This window comes from Podarcis filfolensis (genome assembly GCF_964270895.1).
Source record: "Podarcis filfolensis genome assembly, chromosome: 7".
NCBI classification, from domain to species: domain Eukaryota; kingdom Metazoa; phylum Chordata; class Lepidosauria; order Squamata; family Lacertidae; genus Podarcis; species Podarcis filfolensis.
The window spans coordinates 45,396,840-45,412,413 of NC_139603.1; the positions used below are offsets into that span (position 1 = coordinate 45,396,840).

General features: G+C 42.7%; 1 long non-coding RNA gene across 1 annotated transcript; it reads right to left on the reverse strand.

The window, feature by feature from the left end:
• Window positions 1-1,146: 1,146 nt before the first annotated feature.
• On the reverse strand, window positions 1,147-15,303 carry LOC310766477. Its single transcript, XR_014550185.1, has 3 exons — window positions 14,936-15,303; window positions 9,742-9,816; window positions 1,147-1,221 (listed from the first exon to the last, which is right to left on the reverse strand). It is a non-coding gene; the product is annotated as an uncharacterized lncRNA (long non-coding RNA).
• Between the last annotated feature and the right edge of the window lie 271 nt (window positions 15,304-15,574).

Here is a 15,574-nt window from a genome sequence, read left to right on the forward strand (position 1 = left end):
TAAGTCCAGGAGCATGCCCAAACTGAACCTATGTCTTCTGGTGGAGTATTAGCCCATCCAGCAAAGGCTGAATCCCTATTACTTGTTCTGCCTTCTGACTTACGAACAGCATCTCTGTCTCGTCCAGGTTAAGTTCCAATTTGTCCACCCTCATCCAATCCATTACTGATAGCAGACACTGGTTTAGAACCGATACATCTTCCTTTAAGAGACATCTGAAAGCATTTCTGTATACCCAGGCATTTGATGACCGAAAGGTATTATTTCAGGCAACTCAGAAACTACTGGTTGAATGTTTCTTTAACTGTTTTCAGAATGCTTTTCATAATGTTTCATATTATTGGTGTGTTTGCACCCTGGGCTCCTTTGGGCATAAAGGCAGGAAATAAATTGAGTAAATAGTAATAATAACAATAAAGAATAATATAGAGAGCCACAGATTCCTGTTGTAGTACATGCTGCCCCAAACTCTAAAAAGTTAATACTCTGCTTCATTTTCTGACCATTCTACAATCAGTTGTGATGCTGCCAGGTGAAGAATACACTGACTAAATACATTCTTAATGAAATATTTGGCTCTAGGATCTTCTTTTTGTGGCTATAACACAATGTAGAAGCCATCAGATGTTGTCATGGAAACAAAGTTCTGCAAGTGCTTTGTGCAAAACCCAAAACATCAATTACAGTAAGTTATAATATCAAATCAGTACAGATCTAAATGGCCCTTATGCAATTTGCTGTCTACACACACACACACACACACACAGAGAGAGAGAGAGAGAGAGAGAGAGAGAGAGAGTTCAGTTAAGACATTCAAAACACCAAGAAAGATCCTTGAAGTGGGGGAAGCAGCTAGTAGATTTCTTTAGAAAGCCATTGAATGATACTCTAACTTTCGCTCTTCTCTGCGATACAATCCATAGTCCTTTCCACAGTTATTTCACATTTTTATTTTAAAATATACACTTGGTGATGGCAGTACCGAGTTTCACATTCATGAGTGATATTTTTACAACACTTTCTCATCTTGATTTGTCTCTTGTGTCTGTGAGAAGCACCATTCTCCTTTTATTATTATTGGTAACGTTTTGCTGCAGTGGTTTGCTTTAATCCCTTTAGCTCCTGTGGCAGAGCATATTGATCATTCTCCATCACCACTCTTCTTATGGCGCATTTCATCTCTGTTTCTAATGTTTTATCACCACAATTTCTCTTTGTAGCCTTTAAAAAAAAACCCCAACTTTAATAGGAACAATTTATATGTCAGTTTTACTTCTACTATTATGGGTCTTTGAAAATACCTTTAGTATCTTATCCATTGAATTCTAAAAGTAGTGTGGATCCATAGTGTGATACACACGCTCCTGTTTTAATTCATAGATTACTTGGGATCAGCAATACCCTTTGGCCCAGGAAATCTTGTAGGTAAGATGGCAAGCCACCCCCTCCTTCTTTCACTCACAGAAGCTGATTGGGCTTGGCAATTGAATTTGACTTCATCACTGACTACAGAACAGATGATCAGGCTACCTTGGGGGCAAAGGCCAGGCCAGGCCCTTTGGCATACTAATATCTGTCCTTCAACATCTGAGTGCTATTGCTCTCTGCCGCTCTGTCTAATAATAGTATTGGTCCTGAAAACCATAAAAGAAGGAGTTAGGGAGCAAATTTTGCCACACTCTGTCCCTCAAAACCTCACCTGTAGATTGTAGCAGCGGCTTGTTGAGATTGTTCTCAACAAGCAAAAGGAATCTTGGGAAAGCAGTATTGTGCTGGAATCCTATACACAATGAACTCTGAGTAGATGTATAGGATTACACTGTCAGTATGTTTTAATATATTGGGCAACCCAGTCAGATGGATGGGGTACAAATAATAATAAAATATATATGATGCTCAAATAAAATGAAAACTAAATATTCAGTACAAGGTGCTATAAAAATTGATTCTGTTATTTCAATCTTTTACAAGATGAAACTAGAGTAATACCTTATTCCGTGGATAATTGAATAAGTTTCCATTTATCAACCTTTACTTATGCATTTCTAGTGACATAGTGAGGTCATAATACGTGAATTTTTATTATTAACAGTGGATTGTGCCTCTGCCCATTCCACTTGTCAACCCCTCTGCTATTCCCCCAACAATAACAGCCTGCAGCTTCCCCTTCCCACCCCATGGAACTATAAAGCTCATTTTTTATCTCCCATCCCCATTTCTGAAGCCACTTTTCTATTCTGCAGCCCACTTTATACCCATTTTCACCTTCACCCCCATGTCCATGCCTCCTCCCCATTGCTTTTATGCACCCACTTTGCACACAAACCTTTGCACACAAACCAGTGTGGTGTAGTGGTTAAGAGTGATAGACTTGTAATCTGGTGAACTGGATTCGATTCCCTGCTCCTCCACTTGCAGCTGCTCGGGGACCTTGGGCTTGTCACACTTCTCTGAAGTCTCTCAGCCTCACTCACCTCACAGGGTGTTTGTTGTGGGGGGAGGAAGGGAAAGGAGAATGTGAGCCGCTTTGAGACTCCTTAGGGTAGTGATAAAGCGGGATATCAAATCCAAACTCCTCTTCTTCTTTCCACTTTCCACTCCTCTGTCCTCCCAGTTATGAAGTTACCATCTCCTCCCATTCTGCAGACACTTTCATGCACTGCTTTCATCTTCAACCCCCAGGCCTCCTACATCCTCCTTTTTTGCAACTCCCTTTGCACCCCCATATTCACATTCACCTCCTTTTCTCTGCTTCTCCGCCACTCCTTTTTCAGCTCTCCCTTGTACACAGATCATCACCTCCCACTTCCATGTCTCCTCCTCCCCTCTCCTATTCCGTGGTCCCCTTTGTGCACACACCTCCAATTGATTTATCTATAGATGTACTGTATCTTTAAGATGAATAGAATCTTAGAGCAAGCCTATGTTAGAGAAGGTTCTGTTCAACTGATGGGTGTTGTACGTATCTGGGTGTTTGCTTGTTCATAAAATGCCTGTTCTACATTACTACATTCAATCTAGAACTTGGTGTTAAAGACAGCACAGGGTGCCAAGAGCGTAATGTGTGAAGGCAGGCACTATGAAATATGTGAGGGCTCCACCTCCTTTCTCTCTCCTTTCTCTCTCTCACATGAGGCAGCTGATATCCTACAACTGGTATTCAGAAGCACACAGCTCCCAAAAGTGGAGGTGGAACCTAGCCACTGTGGCTAGTAGACACTGATAGCCTTAACTTCTAGGAGCTTGTCTAATCTTTTTTAAAAGCCATCCAAGTTGAGGGCCATGACGACCTTTTGTGGAAGTGAACTCCATGGCTTAACTATGCATTGTGTGAAGAAGCACAAATATTCTATCTGTGTCTTTCTTGAACCTTCCAACATTCAGCTTCATTGGATGGTCCTGATTTCTAATGCTGAGGTGAAAGGCTGGTGGTGCTGTTTTCTATCTTCCTTTTCCATGATACACATAATTTCCCCATTTCTTACTTGCCTTTTCTCTAAACTAACCCCCCTCCCCAGATGTTGCAACCTTTCTTCATGGGGTGGGGTGGGGTTGCTTCATCTCCGTGGTCACTGCATTTGCCTTTTCTAGTTGTGCAATATCATTGCTGAGGTGAGGCAACCAGTTCGTCTTAAAAGGGCTCATGTAAACAACAACATAACCCTCAGAGGTTTGTGAAGCCTTTCAAAGCTTCTACATTTCTAACTTTTTCCTGGGGCCAATGAATACAGATGCCAAGTGGTTGGATCTTTGCCAGAAAGTGCTGACACAACCTTGATGAAACCTTCCTTGAAGTACATGGTGACCTTTTCCTGCTGTACATCACAGATGTTGTTAACTTTATGGCACTCTACAGCAGCGGTCAGCAAATTTTTTCAGCAGGGGGCCGGTCTGCTGTCCCTCAGACCTTGTGGGGGGCCGGACTATGGTTATTTTGGGGGGGGAATGAACGAATTCCTATGCCCCACAAATAACCCAGAGATGCATTTTAAATAAAGGACACATTCTACTCATGTAAAAACACGCTGCTTCCCGGACCATCCACGGGCCGGATTTAGAAGGTGATTAGGCCGGATCTGGCCCCCAGGCCTTAGTTTGCCTACCCATGCTCTACAAGTTCAGTTTTTCAATAATACTCTGTGTGGCTTTAGATAGTATGATCAAATAAGGAAAGTGTGTGTGTGTGTGTGTGTGTGTGTGTGTGTGTGTGGTACCTCAGCAGTCTAGGCTTCTGGTGTAACTTCAAAACAGGCGAGCCATGTATCTCTTCTATAGAGAGAAGTGTAATTGTCTTCATGTCTGGGAAACTTTGGGGCAGAGAAAAGTACACAAGTTCTCTCTTTAGGTGATGCACAGGGAATGCTCAAAGCAAATGTGTGAATCTCTTGTTCAGCCAAAGGGAACACAGAATCAGAAGCCATACTTGGTAAGGTGTAATATTTGAGTATTCAATTACAGTATTCTATTTATATCCTACTTTTCATGGAAGGAACTTAAGGTGGGTCACATGGTAGATTAAGCTAAGAGCCTGGCCCAAGGTCACCCAGTAAGCTTTGTGCCTCAGTGGGGATTTGATTCCTGATCTCCCACGCCCTTGTGCACTACTAGTTCAAATGTTGACTTGAAGAACCTGTACGCTAGTTTTCCTTCAGTGGCACTCCTGTCTGTGCTGGCAGAAACAAAGGTGTGATATGATGAGGAAGCTGGGTGCAAGGAAGGGACAAAAGAAGGCAATCTGCATTAGGACCGGGCATCTGGGCAAGGGGAGGAATGTAAAGAACAAATGTCGAGAACATCAGCTTCCAGAATGGGGTTGGGTAATCATATTTGTTCAGAGACCAATATACCCTTTTCAGCACCCCATTTCTAGGTATATTCTCTTAATCCAAGTGCTGTGAACATAAAGGATTAGTGTCTTTCTTCATCTTTGAGCAGGCAGCATGAGACAGAAAAGCTGAAAAACTGAAAAGTTTGACAATGTTCAGCATAACCATGCAACCTTGGACAAGATGCATATGTTCTTCACTCTTTTTAGATTACAGCAAGGAAATGGGGAATTCACGTCAACGTGTATGGGTTGATAAGCCAGAGACTTATCCTTGGTGCACATGTTATGGGGTAAAAGCCTGACATTGTCACTGCATCACTGTGTTTTTGGCATAATTGTATAAAAGCACAGTTTTTCATTAAACACAATGGAATAACCTTGAGTATGTCAGTACAGGCAATTATCTACTTATATGTGAACACATACTCATCTGTTTATAGTCCGCTGTATCTTAATCATGTTTTTGATCCTCTTGTACTTTGCATTCAGCAAATTCAAGGCTGTAGGTTCAAATATCTACTGGCAATTACGGTCCTTGGAAGGAAGGACTTACATTTCCTGTTCATCTGTATTGCCAAATCTGCCCTTGATAACTATGGATCTTACTTCTTAAGGCATTCTGAAAAATGACACTTAAGAAAACCGGATAAAGTTAAACTATATAGCTATTCTAAATTTTTCATGTTTTCATATTTTTCTGAGTATACCTGTAGCTCAAATAGTGGTTGCATTCTTTGGCTTATGCATCACCAACTTAAAACATAGCTAGGTCATTCTTTTCCTCAAATTGGATGAAAGATGGTTTTGAGGAAAATGCATGAAATGCAGCATTTCTTAAGAAACAATAGGATAGATATAGATGGTGGTTAACGTGGGTGTGCTGCTTCCCAAACCAACGATGGAAGCACACAGGATGCAGAGTAAATTGGAGTGGGCACACAGGTTCTGGGCAGGTCCACCAAAGGGCAGGATCCCAAATTCAATTTACAGTTGAATCCACAGTATCATAAACCAAACAGCCATTTGATGTTGCTTCTTTATGTCTGAGAGACCCAAGCGGCTTTTGTGTGGCACTGAAAAGAACCAAATCAGGATGAATGCTCATAAAACAGGTCATCCAGTAGCACACCCTGAATGAAGTACATTAAGCTGACATCATTCTGATGCTAGCAGCACTGCTAACTCTAGAACTGAGAGGACCTTTGGTGTGGGACATTTGGCAAATCCTCACCGTGATTAATCCCCACCTGGAAACCTATGTCCCCACTGTGGAAGGACGTGTGGATCCAGAATTGGCCTCCACAGTCACTTATGGACACACCATTAAGACTGTGTTCATGGAAGACCATCTTACTCAGCTATGAGTGATAGCCAAAGAAGAAGAAATATGAGACAATCTAATGGACAACTGCCCTAAGACTTAGTGCCAGAGGAGGAGGAGGAGCATATTAAGGATGACCACACAGCAGCACTCCTCTGATGAACATGGGGCAGCTGCCATTGTAATTGTCCACAGTGTTGCTATAGAGCAGGGATGGGGAACCCGTGGCCCTCCAGTTCAGCCAGCATGGACAAACCTTAGGTATGATGGGAGTTGTAGTTTAAGAATGACTGGTGTAGAGTATTGTGGGCAATTACAGTTGTGGCTGCCTGGTGATCATTGGATGAGTCAAAAAAAGGGGGACCTAAGGTAGCTGTGTTAGCAGCAGAGGGGAGGGTCCCCATGGCCTTTGAACTACCTTACCCATTGTGGCGATTGCCTCCCAGGTGGGTCATAAGGAAAGGGTTAAATGAGTGTGAAGTGATTGGCCAGAGAGAAACTGATAGGAGGAGTTAGAGTTAGAGTGGGAGGTGTGTGGAAGTCACTTGAGAGTTGAGAATTGGAGAAGGAAGAGGGAGGATAAGTCTGTGGGTTGGTCGAGTTGTGTTGTGAGATAGAGTGAGAGAAACTGATAGGAGGAGTCAGATAGATAGTTGGGATAATTAGTTAGCAGTTATTAGGAAAGGTATAAGCCGGTATAGAAACTAAGATTAAGAAACTGACAAGAAAAATTATCTGAAACCATAAACTTGTTAAGGCTTATAAAATAAACTAGCTTATTTGATTTAATGTTAACAACTGTCTTGACTCTGTGTGTACCCGAGAGAAACGGGTTGGTGGCAGCGAAGAGGCAATCACAGTGGTGGCACAGGGATCACTAGACCATCAAACGTCCGGGGGCCCTGTGTGATCGCCACACCCATCTTTTTGGAATCATAGCGAAGAGCTTAAAAACAAGAATCACGTCTCCATGTCCATATGTATAATGTAATAATTGCTAACATGGTGCTCACACACACACACACACACACACACACTTGCCACTAGCAAATATGTTCCCTGGCACTCACAGGGTCACCTCCCCCACTCCTCCTCTGAAATTAGTCTTAAAAGAAACATTCTATTATAACCAATAGAGTAGGTTGTGGTATGTGCTTGGTTGCAGTGTGCTTTGTGCCCACAACTGTTTCTCCAGTTTGCAAATGGGCTAGTGGGTGCAAAAATGTTGGCGACCCGCTGGTATAGTGCTTGGCAGAGTGTTGCATCTGATCTGCCTGGAGGTTTGTATACCACCTTATATCTACTGCTCAACGCAGTTACATAAATTTAGGACCCAACAATTAATGGGTTTGTAAAATGTTGCTGATTTCCCCACCCATCTCACTCCGACTTCAATTAAATTATATTCTGATTTTTTCTTAAGGACTCCAGGTCTGCATCCCAATTCTCAGATGCATTTAGTAGAGCTTGGTACACGTGTTCCATTGTCCATTAAACAAAATGCACTTTAATTAGGTTTGTAATGGATTCCTTATGTTGTTATTCAAGGTTTTCTTGCCATGTGTTCTCTTGTGTCTTTTCTAAATGGTAAAATATTCATGAAATGCTTATATATTAGAGCAGAAGCAATTCTTTGAAAATGCTACATTTCCATCTGAAATCGCTGATAGACATTCTGGTTTCTGTGAGCACAGAAGAATAAATGCATGACAAAGACACAAAACACCTGGATTCAAATCTCAGCGGAGACATGGACTCAAAGGTATCTTTGAGCAAGTTCGCTGTCTCTGCTTTTATTTCTCTTCTAGAAAAAGTGAGTAATAAGAATCTTCCTCACACCAAAAAGGATTCAGTTGTAGCTATTTAAGCTAGGGGATGGGAGGGCACGACAATTCTCAGGGGTGCCAACCTGAATAAATTGGGGGAGGGCAGGTAAACCCCACCCTGTATAATGGATCACAAGATGTGGTGCACACTCCACCATTTGAATGGGAATGCCTACCAACTTGGGGGGAACCCTGGCCTCCCAAATATTTTATTGGAGGGCTGAAGGGACCTCAGCCCCTAGGAGTTGGCTCCTATGCTTCTCATTGACCAAAGGACCAACAGCTGTTGGAAGTTTGCTCCTTTTTCCTCCTACATAAAACTCTACCAGACTTGGCTGTTGCCCTATGGCTACAGATGCAAGAGACAAGGCAGCCAGTGCCCCTCTGTTATTGGGCAGAAAAACAATTGCCAGGAGTTTTTCCCCCCTTCCAGCAACAATCCGGGCCTTAAGGGAAGCTGGACACCAACCACTTGTCTGTGTACTTGCTTTCTTATGACTTGGATTCTTTACCAATTTTCAGTTAAGCACTTGGGAGGCTCCCATCTTTGTTGCCTAAGTTATAAATTATAGTTATAATCCGTGCTATTTTTCTAGAGAAAGACGTGCTGGAACTCACCTTGAACACCTCCCTTCTTCTCTTATAATGGCAATGGCGCCCACCTGAGAGGTGCTGGAACTGAGTTCCGGCAAGGTCCCGGTGAAAAAAAACAACCTGGTTATAATTATAAATTAGTTATAAATTAATTATGCATAGGGGGTTGGGGAGTTCCCATTAGTTCCAATGGAAGCTTCCCTTTCAGGGTTAATCGCAGCTTCAGGGGAGATTTTTGCTGGAACCGCTGCAGGAGAGGAAGGGGTTATAAAAAACCTCCCCAAGTATCAAGGTCTGGACAAAAATTGCTCTCTTGCACCAACATGCACACATATGCACAAACAAATGGAACTGCATGTGTGCATTTACTGTCACACTGAGTTTGGTCCAGGCAAAATTTTAGTTTACACTACATCACCTTGCCAACAAAGGTCCGTATAGTAAAAGCTACGGTTTTTCCAGTAGTGATGTATGGAAGTGAAAGCTGGACCATAAAGAAGGCTGATCGCCGAAGAATTGATGCTTTTGAATTATGGTGCTGGAGGAGACTCTTGAGAGTCCCATCGACTGCAAGAAGATCAAACCTATCCATTCTGAAGGAAATCAGCCCTGAGTGCTCACTGGAGGGACAGATCGTGAAGCTGAGGCTCCAATACTTTGGCCACCTCATGAGAAGAGAAGACTCCCTGGAAAAGACCCTGATGTTCGGAAAGATGGAGGGCACAAGGAGAAGGGGACGACAGAGGACGAGATGGTTGGATAGTGTTCTCGAAGCTACCAGCATGAGTTTGACCAAACTGCGGGAAGCAGTGGAAGACAGGAGTGCCTGGCATGCTCTGGTCCATGGGGTCACGAAGAGTCGGACACGACTAAATGACTAAACAACAACACCTTGTACTGGGACCTGACATCAGAGCATTTTATTTCATAGGAACACAGGGAGCCGCCTTATCCTGAGACATGCCATGAATACATCTAGCTCAGTATTGTCTGGCAGTGGCATTCTGGAGTTTCAGGTGAGAGTCTCTCCCAGCCTTACCTAGGAGATTGAACCTGGGACCCTTTGCATGGGTTCATTGATCACTGGAGTATCTCTCCCCACCCTTCCTGACCCAAGCCCACTGTGCCCAGAGAAAGTCTGACATACAGAGTGAATCAAGTGAAGTACTCACATTGCCCAGGTGAAGGAAGTCTCTAGGTCCTTGGACCCTGGCTTGTGGCAAAGGTCATTTTGTCACTTGCTGTACCTGGGAAAGAACTCCCAAGAGGCAAATTCAATTCAATCATTTCAGAAGCTTAAGGAACTGCCTCTCAAAATTCCATTTGCCTTAGTTTGAGCTGAATGTGTAACTAATACTGAAATTTATGAATAAATTTCCAAAATGGCTTGAGACTATGCATGAATTGAATGAATGGTTTGAGACTATGCATGGGATTCGGTGTTTGAATATTGTGCAGATGGCTAAAGAACGCAGCCCTCTGAAGCAAAACATAGTCTACGAGCCACTTGTGAGGGAACCTTTCCTAGAAAAGCCACCAATTAAATAGTCTCATGTTAAAGTCTAAAGCTGAGCAAGTGAATATACAACCATTAAACCATGCTGGCAATATGGATGGTAGCTCTGGGGCTTTGTGTTGTAAATATTGTGAAATGATTTGGCATTTTTTTTGTAATCCTGTAATTAGAATAGACCCTAAAGGTAGATTTTAATTCTCCAACACAATGCGTAAGCTCGTTTTTATTAAGTATCTTAAGGGTATGATATTCAAGAAAATTAATTAAATGCAATTTAACATGATGTTGGATGGAATCAGTGTGATGCTTTCTGCATTTATCCAAGCAGCGGAAATTTCTGGGGTACGTTTTTATTCAGGTTGGATTTCCTTCGAAAGGAGCTCACAGAAAGTCATACTAATGGCCCAATTTGCTTAGGTTCCTCATCCTATGAGGCATCCAGTTGTCTCCCTCTGCCTTCGTAATAAAATAAAATTCTCTTGCCTGTATCCATCCATCCATCCATCCATCCATCCATCCATCCATCCATCCTCTCCTCCTTCACTTATGGCATTTGATCCAGAGGGTGGAATAGTTAGGCATTAGAGGGCCTTTTTTTTTTCAGCCGGAATGTGCCGGAACTCAGTTCCAGCTCCTCTCAGATGGGCGCCATTGCCATTACAGTGGTACCTCAGGTTACATACGCTTCAGGTTACATACGCTTCAGGTTAAAGACTCCGCTAACCCAGAAATAGTGCTTCAGGTTAAGAACTTTGCTTCAGGATGAGAACAGAAATCGTGCTCCGGCGGCGCGGCAGAAGCAGGAGGCCCCATTAGCTAAAGTGGTGCTTCAGGTTAAGAACAGTTTCAGGTTAAGTACGGACCTCCGGAATGAATTAAGTACTTAAGCTGAGGTACCACTGTATAAGAGAACAAGGGAGGCATTCATGGTGAGTTCCGGCACCTCTTTTTCTAGAAAAATAGCACCGGCATTTGTCAGGGCCTCAGGATTGACAGAAGACCCGCTGCCCTAACGGAGCTACCATTTCCACTTTGCACAAAGTATCTAGGAAGATCAGAGGCACCCTAAGAGAACGTTTAGTTTGCCCACCTCATTTCTTCAAGGTTAGCAAGCCTACTGAAGGTGCTGTGTCAGAGGGTGCCTACAAAACCATGGAGCTAGGACTGAAAAAAGCTGGTGCTATTCACAATTCTCCATAAGCCCTTCAGTCATTTTGTCAAGGAGAAAGGGATAGTGTATTATTTATGTCCATTTTCAACTTGTGACTGCCCCTATGAGATACCACCCACTCATCCCATGCATAGGGTACAAATAAGTTTCAGTTATTGTACTTTTCCGTGTAAAAGACTAGGTTGGGATTTTTTTTACGTTAAAATAATAATTAAAAATTGGGGTTGTCTTATACACGGATAGTGCTGAGTGTATTTTCTTAATTTTGAGTCTCCAAAAATAAGGGATGTCTTATACACAGAAAAATATGGTAATTAATTATGTTTTAAAACAAGCATACCTTGCCAAAATCCTGAGAGAATGACATGAGTATTTATGGGAAATGTGTGGTTCATCTATTAGCACCGGGACAAGAGACAAGTTGAAATGAAAAGTTGCAAGGGCTGCTGGTGCAGACATATATTTTTGAAGGTGGAACTTTGAAATCCAAATAGAGGTGTAATGAGATAGGCTCATTGTAATCCATTCTGATTAAACTAAAAGGAATCTTCCCTTGTCAGTTTCATCAATAATTTGAATAAAGGTTTTATATTTGGCCTGCAGGGATTTTCCAGCTAGTGAATTAGTTACTGAGACTGAAAGAAGGGTTGTATTCTTTTTCCCTTTTCTGTTAGGAAATCATCTTTAAAGATGTGACTACAGCCTGCTTGTGCATAAAGCTGAAAAGTATTTGCATAAAGATTTGGACAAGCAGCAGCATATTTCTAGAGGGATTCTCTCTTTGTTTAAGTACCATTATTGCATCCCTAAAAGTGCATTTTCCTTTGTTAACATTATGTGTTTGTCACATCAGCTTTACAAAGGAAAAGGCTGCTGTCCTGTATTTCCACAATTACTAACTGGGATGACTAAAGAGAGAAAGTCCTTGGATGCCCACTGAAAATTCTGAAAACAATATGAACAATTTCTTGTTATTTCATTTATGAATCACTTCCCATGAGGCACCCCCAATATACAATATAATAAAAACATATATAGAACAGTTACATATATATGTACTTGTAATTGTTTTTATATAGCACACACACATATAGGTAAAGGTAAAGGGACCCCTGACCATTAGGTCCAGTCGTGACTGACTCTGGGTTTGCGCCGCTCATCTCGCTTTATTGGCTGAGGGAGCTGGCGTACAGCTTCCGGGTCATGTGGCCAGCATGACTAAGCTGCTTCTGGCGAACCAGAGCAGTGCATGGAAATGCCGTTTACCTTCCCGCCAGAGCGGTACCTATTTATCTACTTGCACTTTGATGTGCTTTCGAACTGCTAGGTTGGCAGGAGCAGGGACCAAGCAACGGGAGCTCACCCTGTTGCGGGGATTCGAACCGCCGACCTTCTGATCGGCAAGTCCTAGGCTCTGTGGTTTAACTCACAGCGCCACCCGTGTCCCTTACAGACACATATACATGTGGACAAACATGCAGTTCAGAACAACACCAGAACATACAATCAATAAAAAATACAGGTGCCAACTGGGATAAAGCTTGCCATTTAGAAGGCTTGTTGAAAAAGGAATGTCTGTAGCAGGCGGGGGCGGGGGCGGGGATTCCAAAGGGTAGCTGCCACCACCCTAAAGGCCCTGTTCTGACAGCATGAAGAATGACCCTCCTGGTAGGATGGTATCTGAAGAATGCCTTCTCTTGTGGAATGCAGTGATTGGTTGGGTATGCAAGTGAGGAGGCAATCTGTGTAGCCCTCTTCAGTTGAAAGGGGAAACACAAGTAGAAAGGGGTTGTGGGAGCAAACTTTTAACCCCAACACCATTGTTGTCTCACTTGCACAGCTTCTGGCTTCCCACATGTTCAGAGCAAGTATTTGCCGCGAGGAGCCTGTTGTAGTTGTGTAGGCCTCACTGCATGATCCAGAACCCTGCTCTAAATTGCCAGGGAGCCTAAACGATGACAACAGGCTCCCTGCTGCAGAATGTGCTGGAAGGAGGCATATGACGAGGATGGTTCTGAAAATGCAACCCGTTAGTGCAAATTATCACAGAATTGTAGAATTTGGAAGGGACGACGAGGGTCATCTAGTCCAACCCCCTGCAATGCAGGAATCTTTTTCCCAACAGGGGGCTCTGACCCACGACCCTGAGTTTAAGAGACTCATGTTCCACTGGCTGCACTATCCTGACATTCCCAATGTATTATGAAATCGATGCATAAAAAGTACAATCAGCATCTATCTGGATGTCATGCCAAAGAGATTCTCACATGCTTTGAGCCGAAAGATGCCACCATGCTATTCCAATAAAAGCATGTGGAGTTCCAATTGGGTTTGCTCTCCTTATTGCCTTTCCGCAGATTAACACAACATGACACAAATGTGGTTAATCCTTATTCTTTCCCCATTATCAAGAGTGGAAAAATAGAAGGTTTAAAAGGGGTAAATAGCCTACCAGCGAAAAAGAAGCTTTAATACAAATCAGGATTTACACAAATCGTATCACAATACAAGATTCCTGCCCTGACTCAGTGCCTCTACCTCGTTCCCTTTGCCTAGCGTTGCTATGGTGATGATTGAAAGTAAGTTGTTTCATTTTTGTACATTTCTGACAAGAGTATGGAACATATAGGTTAAGTTCTAAGATTTACAAGGAGCCATGACTCATTGTGACGTCACTTACTTATTTTTTTTAAAAAAAGCACGTTTATTGAATTTTTGTAGAATTACATTAGAAAATTTCACCTAATACAGTACCACAAAACAAATATATATGTAAAACCATAACAAAAACTCACCACTAAGCATGAAAACAACTTGTCTGCTGGTTAAGATACATTGTGAATAAACATACAAAGAATTATACTGTAATCATTCTCATTATTTGAGGTAGCCCCACATTGCTGTTTTGGATGCAGATGGCCTAGCGTGACTATGAGATTTAGTGATATAACTAACCATACATCAAAATGGTCCCATTTTGCCTTACTCTCAATGACTTGCCTATGTTGTAGGCAATGATTAAAATAATAGGGATGCGGAATAATAAAATATGAATAAAAAACAGTTTCTGATCCTTTTTGAGGCATGTGACAAACCCATTCTTAATAAACAAAAAATTTTTTTTTGGGGGGTGCAATCCAATCTATATCTTCTCAGAAGTAAATCTACTACCCCTAAAAAAAGGCATCAGAAATGTACTTTTTATAAAATGTGTTTTGGATGAACAGCTTTCAGTAGTAAGAAATATTATTAGCATGTCATTACCTTTCCGTCCTTGTTCGAAATCTGAAACAGGTTGTTTTCATAGCTCTGTTTCAAATAGCTCTCTTTCAAATCTTTCACATTAAAGCAAAGGGGGGGGGGATGGTTTGCCAAAACAGAGATGCCTTTAAGGTTATTCTTATTTCTTGGGAAAGTAGGAAGGCTGTCAAAAAATGTGTACATCTGAAAGTATCTGACTTCTGTTTCAGTGTTATCCAGAACAGTAATTAAGGCACTAATTCCAGGGACAGGGAATTCTGTCTTCAGCCTTTTTTGGGGGGGGGTCTGTTCAGCAGATTGTATGAGCCACTCAGAGCCTAGAGTCCCTTGCACCCTGGGCAAGGCGCTGTATTGGCACCCCCACCCTCAAAAAAAAATCTGAGACACAAATAAGGTTGCCTGAACAGGAGGAATGTACCTGCTTGGGACTGGATGGGGTGCCCGCACTGCTTTCTGCCTGGAGGCTTCTTTGAGAACCCCTTGCACCCCCTCCGGCAGCAGCATCAACAGCAGCTTTTCCTGCTTGAGATCCCAAGAGATTCATTCTGAGGCCAAAGAAGGTGCTGAGTCTGGGCGGGGAGTGTCATGGGAGGACTTCAATGCCTGATGGGTGATTTTTTGTGCCCGCCTGCCCCACCCCGAAGCTGGGGCTGGTATTGCCAGCCCCTGGTTATTGCCTCTGGAGCCACTGTGCTACACAAACAAGTATAAAATCTTTAAGCTGAGGTAAAAAAGGTAAAGGACCCCCAGTTCAGTCAAATTCGGCTATGGGGTGTGGCGCTCATCTCTGCTTTCAGGCCAAGGGAGCTGGTGTTTGTCCACAGACAGCTTTCCGGGTCATGTGGCCTGCAGGACTGAACCGCTTCTGGTGCAACAGTGCACGGAAACGCCTTTCAACAATGTCAGGTCATGTGACATCGTGTTGGCATCACAAACTAATAAAGGACATTGCACCAGTGGAATGATAATGGGTTAGTGCTGCTGCGGCTGCACTAGCAAAAGTTGCTGTTGTCACAGGTAGCAAGTCCCAGATTCCCATCCCTGTCATCTCCAGCCA